Raw genomic sequence first — 19,876 nt, forward strand, 5'->3', positions numbered from 1 at the left:
TAAAAACGACCCAAAATACCAATTAAGAATCACACATAAATTATCTTAAGCACTTAAACTATCACCATATGATGCTGCGAGTCCCTCTTCACTGGTGATTGCATGAAGATTATGCTATGAAAGCAGAGGATGCCTCCAGCAGCAGACGCCGAGCCTTGCCCCATGTTGAACTGGTCATCATGAATGTACCCAGCTGCGACATGTTTTCTCCAACAACCTCACACAATGACACATGTGGACATCTAAGTTAAAAAACAAAAAAATAACATGAGAAAAGACCCCAGAGCAAACCACATTCCTAATCAATGACACATTCACCAGAAGTTTAAATATTTGCCACAGATGGCAGAAATTATTCTGCGGTCTAAACAAAGATGATTTAAGCTGGCATCGCCAATTTACTTTGGTGGAGGTTTACTGTGTGCTATAATTTATTGTGTTGCATGTTTTTCATGCTCTTGCTATTTTGAATTATGCTTTCTAACATATTAATATATATGTATATATGTTTATAACAAGAATCAAATGTATGCAAAGGCTCTGAAGTACCTTTGAGGTTGGAAACCACTGGTCTAGCTATACTAGCTCCAGGTTGGAGGCCAGGATGCTGCCTTCTGTTTATGCTAAATAGCTTCGTTAATGGCTGGACTGAAGTGTTAACAGTTTAGTAGTAATGGGTAAGCAGGCAGTTTGGGAGACTAAATGACTCCTGTTAAAAAATTGATAATGGCTCTTCCTGGGCAGGCACAAAGGACAGATAAATAAAGAGAGGCTGTAAGCTGTCCTGTGAATCTAAATCAGGCAATGTGGGTTAAGCCGCTATTTCAGCCCATTCTCGACTGGGTTGTGAACATTTTCTGGACCTCAGTTTCCTCATGTGCCCTGCCTAATGTAAAAGTCACTTGGAGTTCTTGTTAAAATACAGATTATGGTACAGTAGGTATTGGGTGGGGTCTGAGTTCTGTGTTTCTCACAAGCTCCAGGTGATGCCCATGCTGCTATGTTCCGGGGACCATAGTTGGTGTAGCCAGGGCCTAGGAGACCCTGTTGGTCCTGGGAGAAAATAATGGGGGATAGCACTCAAACTACTACTTTCCAAGTGGGGTTCTCAGTGATAGTTCACCTTAGATTAGGTGGGGAAAAGGTGGAATTGGAAAGGAAATACAGATCCTGCAGGGATGCACTGTCCAATATGGTGGCTGTTAGCTTCAGATGGCTATTTAAATTTAAATGAAATGAGGTAAGAAATCAAATTACTAAGTCAAAACAGCCATATTTTAAGTGCTCAATAGCCCTATGTGGTGAAGGATGGCTAATGTGTCATATTCCACAGCACAGAATCAGAACATTTCCTTCACCACAGAAAGTTATATTGTACGGCACTGCTCTAGGGTACTCAGAACCAGACACGGGAGCAGGCAAGGACCGGATTGCTGGAAAGTCTTCCAGAATGAGGAATCTTTCACTCACAGACTTATGAACTAAGCTGGGTGAAGCTGGACACTGCATCTATTGGTAATTGATTAGTGTCATTCTAAACCTTTGGACCTGGAGCAGAATACTGTTCTGCTCAGCTCATTTGCAGGTTAGGTTTCTGACCTCATGCAGTGCCCTCAGTTTATTCCATGCACTCAGCTCATGCATTTTGCATTAGCAAGCTTGGTGGACCTCCAGACCATTCAGAGCTGAGAGGTACCCTATTTCAGTGTTTTCTAAACCGTATTCTGGGGAGCTCTGGATTCCTTCTGCTACTTCAAACAGATCAGCTTCACTTTTTTTCTGGTTTTGATATTGGTTTCCTAGAAAACATGCCTCTGGAAAAAAAATTGGTTCCCACTTTTAAACAAAGTCTCAAAACCACTGATTCTAGTTCAGCCATTACACGTTATAAATAATGAAACTGAGGTCCAGGGAGGTGGAGGTTCTGACCCTTCCAAGATCATATGGCCAATTAGCAAGAGAGCTGAGATGAGAAGTCATGTCTCCTGACCTGGACAGTGTTCATTCCACTGGCTCACTGTTAATTATCTTTGCACACTACATGTTTGGCTGCCTCAGCTGGACTGCTGGCTCCTGGAGGGGAGAGGAGGCCTGAAGCCTTTCTGGTACCCCTGCTGGTCTGTTACCTGGCTTGTGGCTGGGGAAGTAGTACCATTTAGTTGATTGCAGGTTGTGGCAGCTTCCTGGGAGCTGAGATACTGAGGGAATTCAGAGGCTGGACACCTGCATGCATCAATTCTTCCAAGTTTATAATTTAGAAGTAATACTCTCCACACAGCGAGAGTTTCCAGGTGACTGCTATTTGCCAACTCTAAGGACCAGGAAAGGGTCATCAGAAGGTATTTGTGGTTCTTTCTTTCCCTGGACCTGAGTCTCTGCCCCAGAATTGGCCTCCAAGTTAGGCCTGAGCTCCCTGGGCTGGAACATGGATAATTTCTTGCCTTCCTCTAGAGCTCAGTGCTTTTTCATTGTTGGCCTCATTAACTATACAATGATGATGGCTGGCTCCCCAGCTGGCTGTCTTCCTCCTTTTTTGTTTTTATAGTAGATCTTTCTTGAGCTTCTATCTGTCCCTCCGGTAACACTTCATCTCTATATTCACACATGTTAACCATATGCCAAGGAACAGAAGTTTCTGAGCTTCTCCTAAATGGCACTGATGGGGGATTGGATCCAGTTAGGCCACTGGATGCTGAATGAAGATTGTTAGAGAATGATGTGAGAAACAAAGCTCTGACGATGGAGTGTTCCTTTTAAATTGTATTCTGCCCCAGAGACCTGGGCTGAATGTTCCAGATAGATACAGCTTCTTGCTTCACAAAAGGGTCCCATTTGCCAGGCATGTATAATTTAGGTTAATTTTAAATTTATTCTAAATTTAGTGTTCTCTTTGCTTACTCCCAACATAAAGATGATTTATTGGCATATGCATAATGCATGGCATTCCATGAATCCACAAGAGCATTAATATTGTGCATCCTAGAGGCCTTTCTCAGAAGATCTCTGTGCCTCTGGATGTTTCTATGTGCACTCTCCCTTCCCTTTTGAAGGCTGACCATGCTACTCATCCAAAGAGCCTAGCCATCCACAGGTGGGTTTAATAATGAGGAATGAAGATATAGAGGACTAGGATGGTAGTGCCATAACTGCTTTTCTCCCCGGTTTGTTTATTTGGGCTCCCTCTTTTGGAAGATATATGACAAATACTACTGGTTGATTCACTTAAGACCTATTTCGCTTCTTTCTTCCTTGTCTGATAGACTCTAGAAAGCAAAACCCTACATTTCTAACCTCTCTTGTCATCTGATTGCCATGTGACATCATTCTGGACAACTGGGTATTTGCAGAAGTCCCAGGGAGAGCTTCCATTCCTGGATACACCAGGTCTTTAAGAAGATTTTGTCTTATATTTTAGCCTAGCTCTCTAATTCTTGCTTTGTGATGGGAAAACAGTGCCTGAAGGTGTGCCATTTTTTCAGAGAATGGGAACGAAAGCTCCACATTAAGGATGACAGAGTGAAAAGATAGGAGAATCCTAGTTTCCTGGTGAAAGTTTTGAGAAGCTGAACTTCCCCTGCACTGCTTTCTCTGAATATCTTATTACCTGAGGAAATGAACCCTACTTCTTTAAACTAATGTTTGTTGGATTTATATGAGCTTCAGTCAAATATATTTTGAAATGGTGAAGGATATATGGAAAAATTTTCAACACTCCACTTTTCCCATGAAAGAATTTCTTGGCTAAGACCCTGTAGTTACCAAGAAGGGTCTTAGATTAGAAGTCAGGATTTTAGTCCTGTATTTGCTATAAACTTGGACCCATAAGCTCTTAGATCCAACCATCCTGCAGAAAATGAACAAATCATTTTCTGTATCTGTGTCCTTATCTGTAAAATGAGAGTGTTGTGTCATTTCTGACTTTGGTAAGATTACATGGAGTCTTCCCAGTCCTGCAGGAAGAAATAAATTGTGAAATCTTTTTTTTCTCAGTAACCCTGAGTCCCTTTCCACCAATGGCATTCTATATCTACCATTTTCCATCTAATCCAGCAGAGTTACACTACAAAATGGGCAGGAAGATTATGTAGGTATCAGAATCCTGTGTGATAAACCACCTCCCAAAACTTGGTGGCTTACCTGAAACAATAACTATTTATTATTCCTTGTGATCCTGTGGATTGGCCAGCAGGTCTGATGGTCTTGCCTAGACTCACTCAGGTAGCTGCATTCAACCTTTAAGACAGTGGAGGGTTCCTTTTAACCTGTTGGTGCTGGTTTTTGGCTGGGGCATCTTGATTCTCTCTTCTTGGCTTCTCTATCAGGGTAGCCTGGACTCCTTTACATGATGACTTGGGGTTCTAAGAGGATAAAATAAGAAGCTTTAAGATGTTTTAAGGCCTACTCAGAAGTTCCCAAATGTCACTTCTACCACATTCCATTCAGAAAACTTCTAAAGCCTTAGTCCACCATAGTATAAGAGTTATGTCCTTGATCTTGTGTTTTGCATCAGGTCCAGATATAGATGAGTTCCCTTGTGTATTGCTGAATCCATCAGGTGACTAATGATTAAGAACTGAAAATTAAAAAGGCTAGTTATCTACTACTTACACACCCCATTTACAATGTACCAATAAACAATAGAGAGGCAGAGAAAGGACAGTCCCAGTAGGCAGACATACCCAGACAAAAGGTGGAGGGCAGGATGTGTATGCTGGTTTCCAGAAACTCTGAAATCCAGTCACACATATGTTGCCTGTCCCCCCAGTTCGAGGAACCCATAATTTTCTTTAACTTGAGCCCAGTTTTGCTTCCTTGGAGTGGTCTCTTCATCCCTTAAAGTTCTTAGCTCTTGTCTCCGTCCTTTGCATTTTGGTTCTGTCCTTTGGATTATTGGCTCTATGTTCTGAGATGTCCTTCCATTTCTGGAAAGAATGGCCCATACTTTTAGTTGAGAAGCTTTTTAAATCTGTTTCCTGCATATAGAAAGTTAGAATGGGGGCAGAGGTCTCTTTTCATTCTGAACTGTCCTTTATTTTTGGAAGAATTGATACAGTTCCTCTAAAGGCTTCATGAGTTTTCTATGTATGAGATTATTGTCCAGTCCATTTGATAATGCCAGAGTTGACATTTCTTCTGAGGCAGGCCTGTCTCCATCTTGAGCTGTGAGTCATGGTACTGTGAATTCTTAGAAAGCCTTTAGTCATGCTGAAAGGGCCTATGATGCATGGTCTTAAATCTTCCTGAGTTCTTAACAAAGGGTTTAAAGGCCATGCTCTTGATTTGACCTTTTCTCCGCAGCCATTCCTTACTTCAAAAGTCTTTGGCTGGCTGGAGATACTACCTTAAGCTCTCTACATTTTATCTAAATTCTCCTTGAAAACTGAAAGTGGTTCCTTATTTAGCTCATTTCTCTCTTCATGTACTTCATGCAGTTAAAGTTAAATGGCACTTTCTACACTCTGCCTGGAAATCTCTTCAGCTAGATCTACAGGTTCATTAACGTGATGGTCAGTATTTTGTGTCAACTTGAGTAGGCCAAGTGGTGCCCAGATTAAACGTTATTTCTGGATACGTTTGTAAGGATGTTTCTGGATGAGATTAAAAATTAATTGGTGAATCCAGTAAAGCATATGGTCCTCCCCAGTATGGGCAGACATCATCCAATCCATCGAGGGTCTGAATAGAACAAAAAGGTGGAGGGAGGAAGAATTCACCCCTTTTTGTTTTCTGTATGCCTGCATGAGCTGCTACATCAACCTTCTGCCCTTGGACTGGGATTGATACCATTGGCTTCCCTGGTTCACAAGACTGCAGCCTTGGACTAGAATTATACCATGGGCTTTCCTGGGTCTCCATCTTGCAGACAGTGAGTTGTCAGAGTTCTCAGCCTCCATAGTTGCATCAGCCAATTCCTTCTAATCTCTTCAAATATAGGGGTATCTTTCCTTTGTTTATGTTTCTCTGGGAATACTTACTAATACAGTTAGGAATCATTTCTACATTCCACGGCACCATAGTACACAGTTTTGCCAAGCATTCTACTTGTACATAACATGAATCACCCATTTTTCAGCCTCTAGAAATTGGTACCTGGAATGGATAGTTACCATAACTAATGTTAAAACATATGACTGGCAAAGGCTGGAAGGATAGCAAGGAGATTGTTAGTAGAGGCTGGAAGAGAGGAAGGAAGTTAGCACTGGAGGCTACCATCCCTGGGCATGTTGTATGTTGGCAGTGTAGAAGCAGGTAAGTGGTCCTTTAGTTCAGATCTAAGAAATTGCATGCAAGGATTCTCATCCATATCTGGATCTGATTCAGATGATGATAGGGTTCTGAACTTCAAGCAGGTACTGTAATGGGATTAGGCCCTTTTGGGGGTCAGAGTTTTATGAGTACGTTCAAGGGATATGAATCATTGTTGTCAAAGGGTAGATTGTTTCTAAAGATGGCCACAAAAATCCTTCCACTGTGGATGATTTCTTACTGTCTTTCAATGTGACTTTGCCATTTCTTTCATAAAGAGGTGGAATCTCTTTCCCCTCTCCTTGAATCTAAGCTGGCCCTTTATCTTGCTTGGACCAATAGACTAAGGTGGAAGAGAACTTGCAGACTATGTCCTGCCTAAACCCCCTCTTGGGGGCATAAACTACCTTGAAAAGAAGTCTGACTATCCGTCTGAGAAAATAGTGTAGAGACAGAGGCCCTGCCTGCCAGCAGAGCTAACCATCAAGCAGGTGCATGAGGCCACCTCAAGTTGTCCAGCCCTCGTCGAGCTGCCCTAAGACTGTAGCCATGTGAATAACTCCAGCCAGCAGCTCAGGAAGCAGGATGCCCAGCTGAGTCCAGACAGCTTACAGCATCATGAGAAATATCAGATTGTTGTTGTTTCAATCCTTTGGGTTTTGGAGTAGTTTGTTATGCGGTGTTGGATCACTGACATAGGGGTGGAGGCCTTGTGTTCTGGATTTCAGAGTCTCTGCTCTCTCAGTGCTTGTGAAAGTAGCAGTTTTCTTTGCAAGACCCAAATTACCTGGAAGCCCAGAAATTATCTTCCTAAACCTTTCTGCTGGGACCCGGCAGGTGTTTAATAGCTCTCCCTGGAGTCCCCCAGCCCTCCCTTCCCAGCAGCCTGTTCCCCGTGGACTTGAGGGGTGTAGTGAGAGCAGTCACAACAGCTGGTGGGAACAGCTGCAAGACAGAAAGGCACTGGGGGTGTAATTACTTAGAAGTGAGCAGGGGTGTTGGGGGCCAGGGCTGCACCCACACGCTGTACCTGGGAGGGACAGGTGGCCATGGGGAGGCCTCTCCCCACTTAGGGAATTCACCAGCATTTAGGTACTTCCCATTCCTTAAGTAAACCCCATGCTTTCCTGTCTCCATGCTTGCCTGATGCGGTTCCTCTACCTGGAATGCTCCATCCTTCTTGTCTACCAGAGGGAATCCTACTTCATTTTAAAGACTCACTCACACATCTTCTCTGTGATGCTTTTTTTAACCTGGCTGGGCAGAGTCAATAGATCCTTGCTCTGCTCCCACTGTGCAATGCTATTAGCTCTTACTGTAGTCTGACTTATCTGTTGGGTGCTTGACTAGTTAGGCTTACATTTAACTGAGCATGACAGAAAGCTCCAAAGTAAGTATATTAAGCAGATAGAGCTCCCTCACTCATATAGGAAGCCTGGAGGTAGTGGGACCCAGGGCTGGTAGCTATCCATCCCTCCCCATGCCCCCATCAAGGCCTAGACTTGTTGGTTTTTGTGCTCTCCTGTGCGATATGTTTCACCCAAAGTTTACCTCAAGGTCAAAGGTAGCTACTGAAGGTCCAGCATTCACTTCCATATTCCAGCCAGCTGGAAGGAGGAAGGGCATATCCTTTCCCTTTCAGCATATTCTTTAAAATTTGCACACATCTCTTCTGCTTATGCCTTTGGCTCAAGCTTGAGATGAAGCTGAGAAATATGGTCTTTAATCCCAGCTAAAACCTAAGTTGCACTTCTAAGAAAAAGGGAGATGATTAATACCAGGGGTCAATTAGTGGTGTTTAAGTACTATCTGTCTTTTTCATTAGGATGACCTTTTGACACTAGAAAATATACCCCATTCATCCATGTTTTCTCCATATTGATCAACTCTGTGCCTGGTGTATGATGGATGTTCAATGAACAATGACATAGAAAATTGACTTGCTGATTAGAAGCCAATACCCCTGGGAGGGGTAGTATAATTCATTACTAATAACTCCGTAGAAATTTGTCTCTGATCTCCAAGTCCTGGCTTCCTACTTTCTTTTCTGTACTTCTGTATTTCTCTATGACTTTTACCTGTCTATTTTCTCTTGCCTCTGGGTTTCTAGATCCTGAAACTATTACCAAATCTTCTTACATATTCTCCCGTGGGCTGCCCAGAAGAGCTATAGACTGGAAGGTGCGTGTTGCTTTCATCAGGTGAGGAGGTGTTGAGGGTATGTGTGTATCTGAAGTGGAGGTCAGGAAACCTGGGTTATAGTTTCAGTTTATCCACCAGGTAAATCTGTTACTCTGGTAAACCATGCTTACCATCTTTGTCTTTTTCTTCTGTAAAATGATAAAGATATATATTATCTTCATCCTAGAGCTTCAGAATATACACAGCCAAATAAAGACCATGCATATTTTACCTATATGTGTATGCATATATGTGTGTGTAAATTTATTATATATGTATATATTTTTTATTTTATATATGTATTTAAACACATACACATATATATAAAAATAGAGTTGCAAGATGTTATTATATGTAAATGTGTAATAAGCAAATAACAACTAAAAAGATTCTTTGTATCCTCCTCCCCTGCAATTGGTTTTCAAAATACATACTCCAAAATAGAGGTAGGAGGGGGCCTGATCTCTACCTTCTTCCTCTGCCCTCAGTGTTTCCTCCTGAGTGCTGTGGCTCAGAACCCAGAAGCCCTTCTCAGTCCTGAAGCATGACTCACAGTCATTTCCATAGATGGGCCTGGAATGACAGGGTGATGGATGTTGCTGTCACTCTACTGAGATGGGGAAATGTTTTCTCTTGTTGGCCGTGGAAGTCTCCCTGCCATAGATTTTCTAGGGGTTCAGAAGTTTGACAAATGTGGACCAAAGGTGGCCTGCAGGGCCCTAGGCTGGGACTGGCTTAGTTATCCACCTTTGGGGTATTTTCAAGGACTGTTTGGCCCTTAAAGAATTTACTATGTCATAAAAGTTTGGAGAAGGGAAGAGGAAAATAAATGAGGAAGGAGGTCTGAAGCCCATGCAGGCAAGTTGATGGGCTGAGCAGGCTTTCTGTGACCTCTTTGCCCACTGCCCTCCTTTGCCTGGGGGATGTGGTAGAGTGGACGAGAAAGGGATCCTTCTAGAAAGCCAGTGAATATCAAGAATGGTCTTGTGAGACCCCAGCCCAGGATTTCCTGCAGGCACAGCAGCTATGACTCTGCCAGATTCTCCATCTATGTTTGTAGAGAAGCCAGTGGGAATGAGGGGAAGCAAGGATCCTGTGGTGAGATGAGGGCGGGGTAAAGTTAGTGCCTGGCTGAGGGGGCCACAGCATCCTGGACATTGCTAGAGGTGAACTGCAGGCTTGTCTGAGAGAGTCTCAGCAGTCAAAACAAAGAGGAAAACAACACAAATGAGAAGACCCACCATGTTCACATTCAAGGTCAGAATCCTACTCTCATCCTACATGATTAGGAGAGCACAGTTTTTCTGCCACAAAATGGGTCCTTTTGAGGGGTTAAGTTTGACATCTTTAAACTCACTGCTATTATGCATAGGGCACAGTATGCCCTCCTGTTTCATCCCTCTAAGGGCAGGATAACAAAGCATTATTCCAATAAAAAAATAATGCAGAGAACAAAGCCACATAAGTTTTAAAAAAATGTTAACGTTCATCTAGTTTTAAGAGAGAGAGAGAATGTCAGTGGGGAAGGGGCAGACAGAGAGGGTGACACAGAATCTGAAGCAGGCTCCAGGCTTTGAGCAGTCAGCACAGACCCCGATGCAGGGCTTGAAGCCAGGAACCATGAGATCATGACCTGAACTGAAGTCAGACACAACCAACTGAGCCACCCAGGCACCCCACAAAGCCACATAATTTAAACCAGGAGCAATCATAGCCCTTCATGGCTCTCCCCTTTCCCCAAACTTCTTTGCTTGGGTCTTTCCCCATTGTTAGTTCCTACAAATTCATATTGGGCCTTTAAGGCTAAAAAGAACCAAGAAATATTCCTGATCTAGAAAGTGAGACCAAAATGAGGGAATCGGTCTTCTTAGGAGCTCTGCAAGCGGGAAAATATAAGCCTCCAAAGAAATCCATTTCTGTGATGTGAAGGGGTTGCACTGCTGAGGGAGGGAGCTCTGTGAGTTGAAGTCCTTTGTTTTCCTGCCCTCCACTGAACTATGCTGCATTTGGCTGCCTCCTCTGTCTACATGTGGGATAAGAACTGGGTAGAGGCCCTGGATATAGACTGGGGAGAAGTTGCTCCCTAAAATACTCATGGGGAAGTATTTCTAGCCCCTGGGGCAGGAAACTCTGGGCTGCAAAGAACAGATACTGATTCTAAACCCTAGTCCCTCTGAGGGGTGGCAGGAATGTAGCCTGAACATGCTGCTGGAGCAGATGTGGGCACTGGAACATCCTTGAAATGTAAAATTGTGAGTGTAAGGGGAGCTTGGGGACCAGTGGGCTCCATTGAGAGGAGTTAATTACATGGCCAGTTGCACTAGATGAAACAAGGAGACCAGGCTGCATAAACTGCTCCCAGGCAACACTGACTGCTAATGCCCCTCCCTCCCTGGCTATGCTCAGTTCTGGCAGGGGCAGCCACGGGATGGTGAGGTCATAGCCAGGGCTCTGGAGAAGCAAAGGTCTAGCAGACAGCTCCTTGAGGTTCAAGCAAATGCTAGGGCAGAACCAGGAGTTTTAAAAAGGCAGACTTAGCAGGATGCGATAACTGTACTAGAGGGGGACAGAAAGAAAAAAAAAAGGGAGGGAAAAGAGGATGAAAAGGAAAGAGAAAGAGGAGCAGAAACATCAGGGGACACAAGCAAGTGCAGCTAACAGAGAAAGACAAAGATACCTGGGAAGAAGGAAGAAATCAGGAGTAAACTTGGCAAGAATCCACCTGTTTTGGAAAGGGAACCTAAATGTGTGATAGAGAAAAATCCTGTAATGTTCATGGCTCTGCCATTTAACCTCTAAAGAAAAAGCAGTGGTGGGAAGCCCAGAGACCCTCTTTTTCCTGAACTGGTTTGGTCACGGTGGTTGCAGCCTCGGGCTGGCAGGCAGGTCTCAGGCCAGGGGCTGTGGCAGCTGCATGCCTCCTGAGTCTCTCCTGCAGAGGAGCAGCTCCTGCAGAGGAGAAATCCTGGGTGGGGACTCAGGACAGAAATATACTCAGAGACTAGGCAAATCATTTACCTCCCTGTGCCTCAGCTTCCCCACCAGTAAAATAGGAACTACTCCCTTACTCATATCCTTACATTTCTGCAAAGACCAAATGAGACCCTTGTCTTCATCCAATCCATCCATCCATCCATCCACTTATCTATTGCATGAAACCTTATTGAAAACTCATTTGTACCAGGCACTGGGCTGAATGGTAGGGCTACAGGGTGACTAAGACAGAGTCCTTGTTCCCTAGAAACTCATTCTCATGGTAAGCCACATATATGGACAGATCCTAAAGCTCAGCGGGATAATTGCCTAAGGCATTGCCCTTATCTATGCTGGGATAAAGGCCAGCGTCCTCTGCATGGCTTATAAGTGTTTGATGACCTGGTCTAGCATCAGCATCTAGCCTCTTTCACTTGGCCCCACGTTCCTGCTTACACAGATAGGTGGGCTCATATCTTTCACTGTGGTTTGTGTTGTTTTCTAAACATGAAATGTCAATTTTCTTCCTACTCGTTGTACTTATTCTGACTTCCAGACTTGGTTCATTAATCTTCTCCTCCAGAGAGACTCCTCCCTACTCACCTCACCAGGCTAGGCTAGATGCCTGTTATCTTATTCAGAAATTATCTTTTGTCATGACTTTTTCTTCCATTACTATAGATGCAGAGGGAACAGGGGTATTGATCCATCTTAACTCATGCTTACATATAGTACTCTACTATACTATAGTACTATAGTACTCTACATATTCTAACATATAGTAGAGGAAGTCTTTAATGAAAGCTTATTGAACTGAACTTAGCCGCTCTGACACCACAGGGGAAAGACAGAGTGAGGAGTCAGAGAAGCCACCCATGAACTGGGTCTTGATGTATGTGTAGGAGTTCAAGGGGGAAATAATGGAGAGAAGAATGTCCCATATAGGAAAACATATGCAAAGGCCAGGGGTATGAGACCAGGTGCCTTGGTCAGGGGATGTGAGTTGTAGGAGCTGAAAGAGGGGTAGCTGCTGAATTACCACAGCTGAATTACCTGTGGTAATTCATTTTGTGTGTCAACTTGACTGGGCCACAGGGTGCCCAGCTGTTATTCGGTCATTCTGGGTGTATCTGGGTGTTTCTGGATGAGATTAATGCTTGAATCGGTAGCCTGGGGAAAGTAGATGGCCCTCTCTAATTTGGCTGAGCCCCATACAATTAGTTGAAAGCCTGAATAGAACACAGGGGCTGGCCTCCAGTGAGCATGGAGAACTCCTCCTACTTGAATGCTCTGAGCTGGGACACCAGCCTTTTTCTGCCCTTGGACTTGAACTAAAACACTGGCTCTCCTTGAATCTCTAGGCTGCTGGCTTTTAGATTGGAACTTACACCTTCAGCTCTCCTGGTTCTCAGGACTTTGACCTTGGATTAGAACTATACTTTTGGCTCTCCTGGGTCTCCAACTCAATGGCTGCAAATATTGGGACTTCTCAGCCTCCAGAATCATATGAGCCAATTCCTTGTGATGAATCTCTTGCTCCCCACACACTCATGCACATATGCACAAATGGCACACACATCTTGCTGGCCCAGTTTCTCTGGAGAACCCTAACTAGTACAAAGGGGATGTCCCATAAGGCTTGTAGGCACATTAGGTGATACAGAAACACAGAGGGTATTAAGTTTGGGAGGACATGATGAGGCCTATACTTCTGCATCACAGGAACCAGTGCAGGAGGTCTGGGGAGGGACCTTCATCAGCTGCTCTGACCCCCAGGCCTTCTTCTCTGTCCCAGGGACTACTGCTTTGGGCCTGCCTTACCCCTGAGCCTGAAATGCTGCCTCCTGCCACCTGGGGTGGTCCAGGCCATCCCTGTCTTCTGTGGGGTGCCCTGGCCTTACTTAGTTGTAGGTAGTCCCTGGAGAGCCCTTAAAGGGATGGGCCTGTAACCATGGTATGGAGTCACTCTGGCAGAAATTAGAAGCCCTAACCTTCATGCCTTGGTCTTCACAATGTTTTCATGCTTCCTCTGTTTTTCTTGGCTGTTTTTCTATACTAGCTGGTAAAACCTTTTCAAATACTCCAATTGTCTCAGTTGTTCAAGGAGGAACCGAAGTCATAATTGGTACCGATGTTTGAACTAGTGCTTTAAAGACAGGTAACAGCTCCTTGAGGCCAGTGACAGGGCAGCAGCAGACCAGGGGATGCAAGATCCCCAAGGAGGGGGATACTATGGAGGACGATATCAGAGCCATTTGCTCCAACTTGTTTTACCCACCTGGAGGCTGTCCTAGCTGAGACAAAACCTTGGGAAGTGCTGTTTTATCCGAGTAAAGAGTGTCTTTTATAGCCTGTCACTTGGCAAAGCCATATTCCTGGCAGGAAGAAACACTCCTTTTCCTTAGACTTGGTGGAGCTGCCCCTAGGTTTGAATTTTGGAACTCCTGCTGCATGGTTGTACCCTGAGGTCATCTCCTGTGGGTCACCGAACCTCATTTTCTTCATTTGTGAAAAAGAATTGTGCTGACTTCACAGGCTGGTGGTGAGGATTGTTTAATGAGGAATATGTGTGAAGGCACTTGCCACACGGGGAATGCTGCATAATATCATCTTCCTTCCTCCCTATCCTTCCAAATCTGGAGAAAAGCTCTCTAGATAAAGCGATCCGCCCTTTCCTCTGGATTCCCTTAAGAATTCTTTTATTTCTCTTTTATTTCTCTATTTCATTTATTCTGAAAATGTTTGCTTCCTTCTCCATAATGGAATCTGAGCTAATGGCTGCAGTATTGCAGGCCTGGGGTCCCTGCTAAGCCTGCAGCCAATGAAAGCCAGTGGGAATAGACTGAGCAGTCAAACTCATTTTTAGGATGTAGTTTAGTACTTGAACATCTAGGACCAGACTCCTGCTGAGGCATAACTACGAATCTGGAAATTCCTCTTCTACTTCTGTTCACAAATGTAAGAGCCCCCTAGAGAGGCCAGGGAATGGTGCAGGGGGAGAGGAGAGATATTCAGGTTCAGACCTTGTGGGTGGGAAGTTTTGCCTTCTGTCTCCTGTGACACATGATTGTTGAATATTGACTATTCAATCCAACTCAAATTTGTGCTATCCATCCATCCATCCATCCATCCATCCATCCCTATGCTTATTCAGAGATGAACACCATGATTCCAGTTCTGGTACTCAGACTGTGGAGGAAGAAGCTGCTCAGTGTGGTAAATTGTGTGATAGAGGCATTTGCTGTACAGGAATTATCAGAGCACAGAGTAGGATTCTCAGACAAGGTGCCCTCTGACCTGGGTCTTTAAGGACAAGCAGGAATTTCTCGACACAATAAAGGATTGCATTGGGGTGAGGAGAGAGTCCCTGAAACAGAGAGATGATCTTGTGCAAAGCTTGGAGGCATGAGAAATTCTGGCATGTTCAAAGGACTGGAACTAGTTCAGACTGCCTGGAAGGTAGAGCCAGAGAAGGGACTGCATGTATGAGAGCAGTGTGGGTATAAGGATGTGTGCATATTTGGGTGGGGACATGTAGGCCTGGGGTGCTGGTTTGGGAGCATAGTGCCTGAGAGGGTAGGATTTGAGGCTGGAGAAATAGAGTCCAGATGATGACAGGGTAGTTCAACTTTGTTCTGTGAGTAATGGGGAGCTGCTGGAAGATTTTAAGCAGGAAAGTGATGACGTCACATTTCTTTATTGATTATTATTTTGTGTCCAGTAATGTGGATATTCAAAGAGGTATAATAGGGATCTTTCATGATTTTATGGAGCTTAAGGTTTGATTGAAACAACATGTACACTCAATGCCCTTCTCCCATTTCCTCTCTGGGTCTGTCTACTCATTTGCAATATGAGCATCTTGGCTAGGTTTCCTCAAGCCATGAACCCCAGCCCATGGACCTGAGGCAATAATGCCTGCTGGACTTGTCCTGTGCTTTCCCAGAGCATAGACCTGGGTCCCCATCCCTTGTCACTGGTTAGAGGTCTGCTGTGAAGACAGACACCTCCCCAAACCCTAACCGAAGGGCCCCTGGCTTCTATTGCACCCACATATCAGTTGACCAGAAATGATTGCCTAAACTACCCAAACCCAGGTGTGCAGAGACACCTAAGAAGTCACATTCAGTCCTCACTGTTTTTTGTATGCCCCAGGATAAATCATGGCCTCCTTCTCCCTTGGGGAGCTTTCTAGAGCCCAGCATACTTCCTGTTTGAACCATCCCTTCTCTCCAGCACATAATCTGTCACACACCAGGCTAGGTGGTTTCCAGCATACCACTGAACCTCTGGGTAAAGCCAAATGAGAGAAAACAAAGGTATGAGGATTGTTGCAAACCATTAGGTGAACAAGAGCCACAGGGTGGAGGAATTTAGAGATGGGGGAGAGTGGTGGCTAGGTACAGAGATGACTCCCTTCCCTTAGACTTCCATCTAAGACCTTCCCCAGTCCTTGCCTCTGCATTTGCATTCTTCCTGCCTGGCTTCCAGAAGAAGCTTGGCCCACCTGCATACCTCTGCCAGTGCTTTGTTCCTCCCACACCTCTGCCTGTGCTGGGCCCTGGCTCACTCCTGCCCTTGCTTCCAGGTTCCCCTCTGACAGTGCCTCCTGGGGGGAGGCGAGGGACCTGGGCCAGGGGTTTCCTCCCAGCAGCCCCAGCTGCCACACCACTCACCTGTTCCATGTCTGAATCTCTCACTTTGGTTGGGTCTGCTCCTTCAGAGTGTAAACACTTCTTATTCATGTTGCCCCTCTGGTGCATGACAGAGTCAGTGCTTTGTGACTGGTGGGATCAAGTGAATGGAAAGAGGTTCATTTTCTGAGGGTTGAGAGTATATCAGGTATCTTGAGTCACTTCCTTTGTGAAAGGGCAGAGAGAACCCAGTCCACCTGAAGCAAGATTACACAGTGAATAAAGTTTGTCTTCAGCGATGGCCCCAAAGCCCCTATTTTGGTGGTCTTTACCTTTTCTTCATCTATCCTGGCTTCTATGTATGGCTTTAAGGTGTGTCAAGATAACTTGTCAAGTTATCTTTCCAGACACTGTAATTTATAAACACTCACATGGGAAAAGTTCTTGCTTAACACAAGGGGGTGAATTATGTATGGGTCATAGATCTCCAGGATTATGAGATCATCTCATAGCATGTCCCCCTGCCCACAGCAGGCTGGTCAGGGCAGACAGTGGGTGCCAGGTGTGCAGGGACACCTGTGAACTCTCTGGCGGCAGGCACTGATATATCTCAGCACCTGCCTCAGGGCTATGCACAGGTTAGATAGGTACAAGGCAAGCCATAAAGTTTCTTGAGTGAATTAATGGAGATTCCATTATTTAATGAATGAATGCAGAATCCTCTACTCCCTCCTGTATTTTAACTGTAGCCAAAATTGAGTTATTTTTTTTCTCTCAAAAATGTAAACCCCTGAGATTCTTAGCATTCTTGAATGATATTTTCCTTCTGGTATTGGAAAAAAGGTGATCCATCCAGATATTTAGAGAGGCACTCATAGTTCTTGTTGGAAACTCCATATGGGATAAATGATGCTAATTTATGCATATTTACAGGCAACTAACTTCATACCCTAGTGAGCTACATAGCCTTGTAAGTTCAAAGTTAACCTTCCAACAATAGGAGCAGAATTTTAATTGAAAAAGGTAAAGCAGGCATCTGGCAGATGTAGTTTGTTTAGGGGGGCATTCTATTAAGGAGTCACTGAAATGGCTCTGTAGCTGTTGTAACAGATTCTTATTGAAATGAGATTTCACTTTTTTTAATAAAGAGAAAATCGCCTGTGTTTGCAATGTTTTTCAACAAACTGAGATTTCTTTTTTTTAAATCATAATTGATTTATTTTATAATGCAATATTGTCTAACATTCACAGACTCATTTGAATAAATTATTCATCAGCTTGTGTGTGTGTGTGAGACCTACCAGACACGTCTGCTGGAGCTCCGTGGGCTCCCTTCTTGCCACCGAGGTACAGGAAACCTTAGCACAGCCACAACGAACATTAATCAAAAGCCAGAGCAGGTTGTTCTTAACTAAAGCCAGAGGACTAGGTTATTAATAAAGACACTTGATGGATCCCATTTCTAATGGGGGATGGGAAGGGCGGAGTCAGGAGGTGGTGCCCACTAATGTACCTGTCCTGTGTTATTATCCTAAGGTGAACTTCCTTGCAATCAGTTACACTGTGAAAGTAGGCACATCAAGTACATACAGAAAGGATAGCATATTTATTGATTTCTTTACATTGATGAAATAATTTCTCTGGGTGTCTTTTTGTCCGTTTGGGTAAAATACCATAGCCTGGGTAGCTTAAACGATGGCAATATATTGCTCACATTCTGAAGGTGGGAAGTCCAAGATCAAGGCACTAGCTGATTTCAAAGGTCTAATCCCATTATGAGCACTCCACCCTCTGACCTACTCACCACTCAAAGGCCCTACCTCCTGATACCAGCACATTGTGGGTCAGAGCTTCAACATATGGGTTTTGGGACGACACAGACATTCAGACCACAGCACCCGGTCTCACTTTTATGATTCAGAATGTAGAGTGAAAGCTGATCACAGATTTGGGAGGCCGGTGAAAAGCACAAGGGTCTGAGAGTAAAAGGTGCTATGAATACTGCCCCCACAAAGCTGAGGTCAGGAAGGGCTCTCTGGGGTCACGTTGCCTGCCCCCTGCTTCCCGTGCTTTTCCCAACGTCACCAGGTGAGTGTGAGCCCAGGCAACTCCTCACCCGGGAGTGAGCTGCGTGGCCCTCCTTGGCCCGAGCATTTGTAGGCCCAGTGTTCTCTGGCTGCTGGCCTGGGGCCTGGAGGTCTGAGAGGGCAGCCTGGGAAAGGGCTTGGTGTGACTCTGGGTCTTGCCCTCACACCGGAGGGCCTTTCAAGGAGGCTGTGACTTCTGCTGTATTCCGGGTGGGCAGGGATGTGCCTTCTCTCCTTCCCACTGAAGAGAAGGTTGAAAAGCCTTGAAGGACTCTCTGGCAGAGTCCCTTCTCCAGAACATCTGCCAATCACTAGAACAATCCCCAGATCAGTATATCCCCCACAGGGCTCTTTTATTATTTTTAAAAATATTAAGAGAACTAATTAAATATAGAGGTGTGCTCCGGCCCTAATCTGTGGCTTCTCATCTTTCCTCTCCTCCCTCCTTCTCCTGCTGGGCCACAGTGTGTATTGTCAAAGTGGCAAGTGAGGAGGGAAGGAGAAAGCCAGGGAGATAACACAGAATTGGTATGCTGGGCAAAGGCTGCGGACACAAGGGACTTCTTTTAATCCAGTCCATTAATCAATTTCTCCATAGAAATTGAATTAACTGTCTTTCATCAACATCACATCCCAGGACTTGAAAACACCATGTACACACAGGAATGTAAATGTGGCAGGGCGTGTGTCTCCCTTCCTGCGTAGGTGAACATGTGGGGCTCCTGTTCTTTGGTCCAGTGCACGGAGAGCGAAAAGCCTGGCAATCAAAGGGGCTGGCAGTAGTCATTGGCCTTGAACCTGGGCCACCGAAGCTATCTGCCCTTTTTTGTTTCTTGCTCACAGCCACTAGAAAGACTTTGTACTCCCATCCCTCTTTAACCTAAACACATTCACTGTAGAGTATCAGTCTCACTGTAAGATTTTTTTAAATTTGGGCTTGAGTTGCCCCAAAACAACTGGCCCTTGTGCTGCTGCACCCCCCACTGTGCCCTTCATTCCTGCTAACATAAAGCTCTTTTTCTGGGTCAGCGGGCTCTGGCTTGTACTGGGAATCTATCAATGAAGGTTTGAAAGGATCTCTGTCAGTCTTTGAGATAAAATTCAGACACTGCTGTATGCGTATGAGGATGCAGCTCCAGACAGAGGTCAACCACAGGAAATTCCTTAGAGATTTCAGTATTTAATTAATTTAATCAGTAACTAATAGATATTTATTGGCTGTCTGCCAGGTTCAGGATTTCTGCTGGGTCTCAAGGGCACAGAGATCAAAACAAAACGACACAACACAACCCAACAATGACAGCAACAACAACACCCCCCCCCTCCCCCTCCAAACAATTAGGTCTTTGCCCAGATAATCCACTGAGGGGAGACTGGTAGAATAAGAATTCACAATTCAGTGTAATAGATATTAAAGTGGAATTTTGCAGTTTCTGGGATGAGGATGTGGAGAAGATGGAATGATTACTTGGCCTGATGGGGCCAGGAAAGACCACATAAAAGAGGTAGACTCTGGAAAGACAAACCATTTGCTAAGGGAGAGGGCTTGGAAGCAGATTCCAAAAGAAAAAATTTCATTCTCTCTCACATTCCATTCTCCATACAATCAGAAAAGTGATCATGCCATTCCTATTCTTACCCAACCCCCGTGGCATTTCATTGCCCTCAGAAGAGCATAAAACCTGCTTTACCAGGGAGACCTCTGCAGCCACATCCAGGATGGCACATCCTGATGCTCACACCAGTGAAAGTTGA

General features: G+C 44.7%; 1 long non-coding RNA gene across 1 annotated transcript; it reads right to left on the reverse strand.

The window, feature by feature from the left end:
* Nucleotides 1-4,179: 4,179 nt before the first annotated feature.
* On the reverse strand, nt 4,180-16,506 carry LOC147581580 (uncharacterized). The gene is made up of 3 exons (XR_015249704.1): nt 16,367-16,506; nt 16,077-16,291; nt 4,180-4,358 (listed from the first exon to the last, which is right to left on the reverse strand). It is a non-coding gene; the product is annotated as an uncharacterized LOC147581580 (long non-coding RNA).
* Between the last annotated feature and the right edge of the window lie 3,370 nt (nt 16,507-19,876).

Source organism: Puma concolor, chromosome B1 (assembly GCF_028749965.1).
Source record: "Puma concolor isolate L17-30 chromosome B1, mPumCon1.1.hap2, whole genome shotgun sequence".
Lineage (NCBI taxonomy): Eukaryota > Metazoa > Chordata > Mammalia > Carnivora > Felidae > Puma > Puma concolor.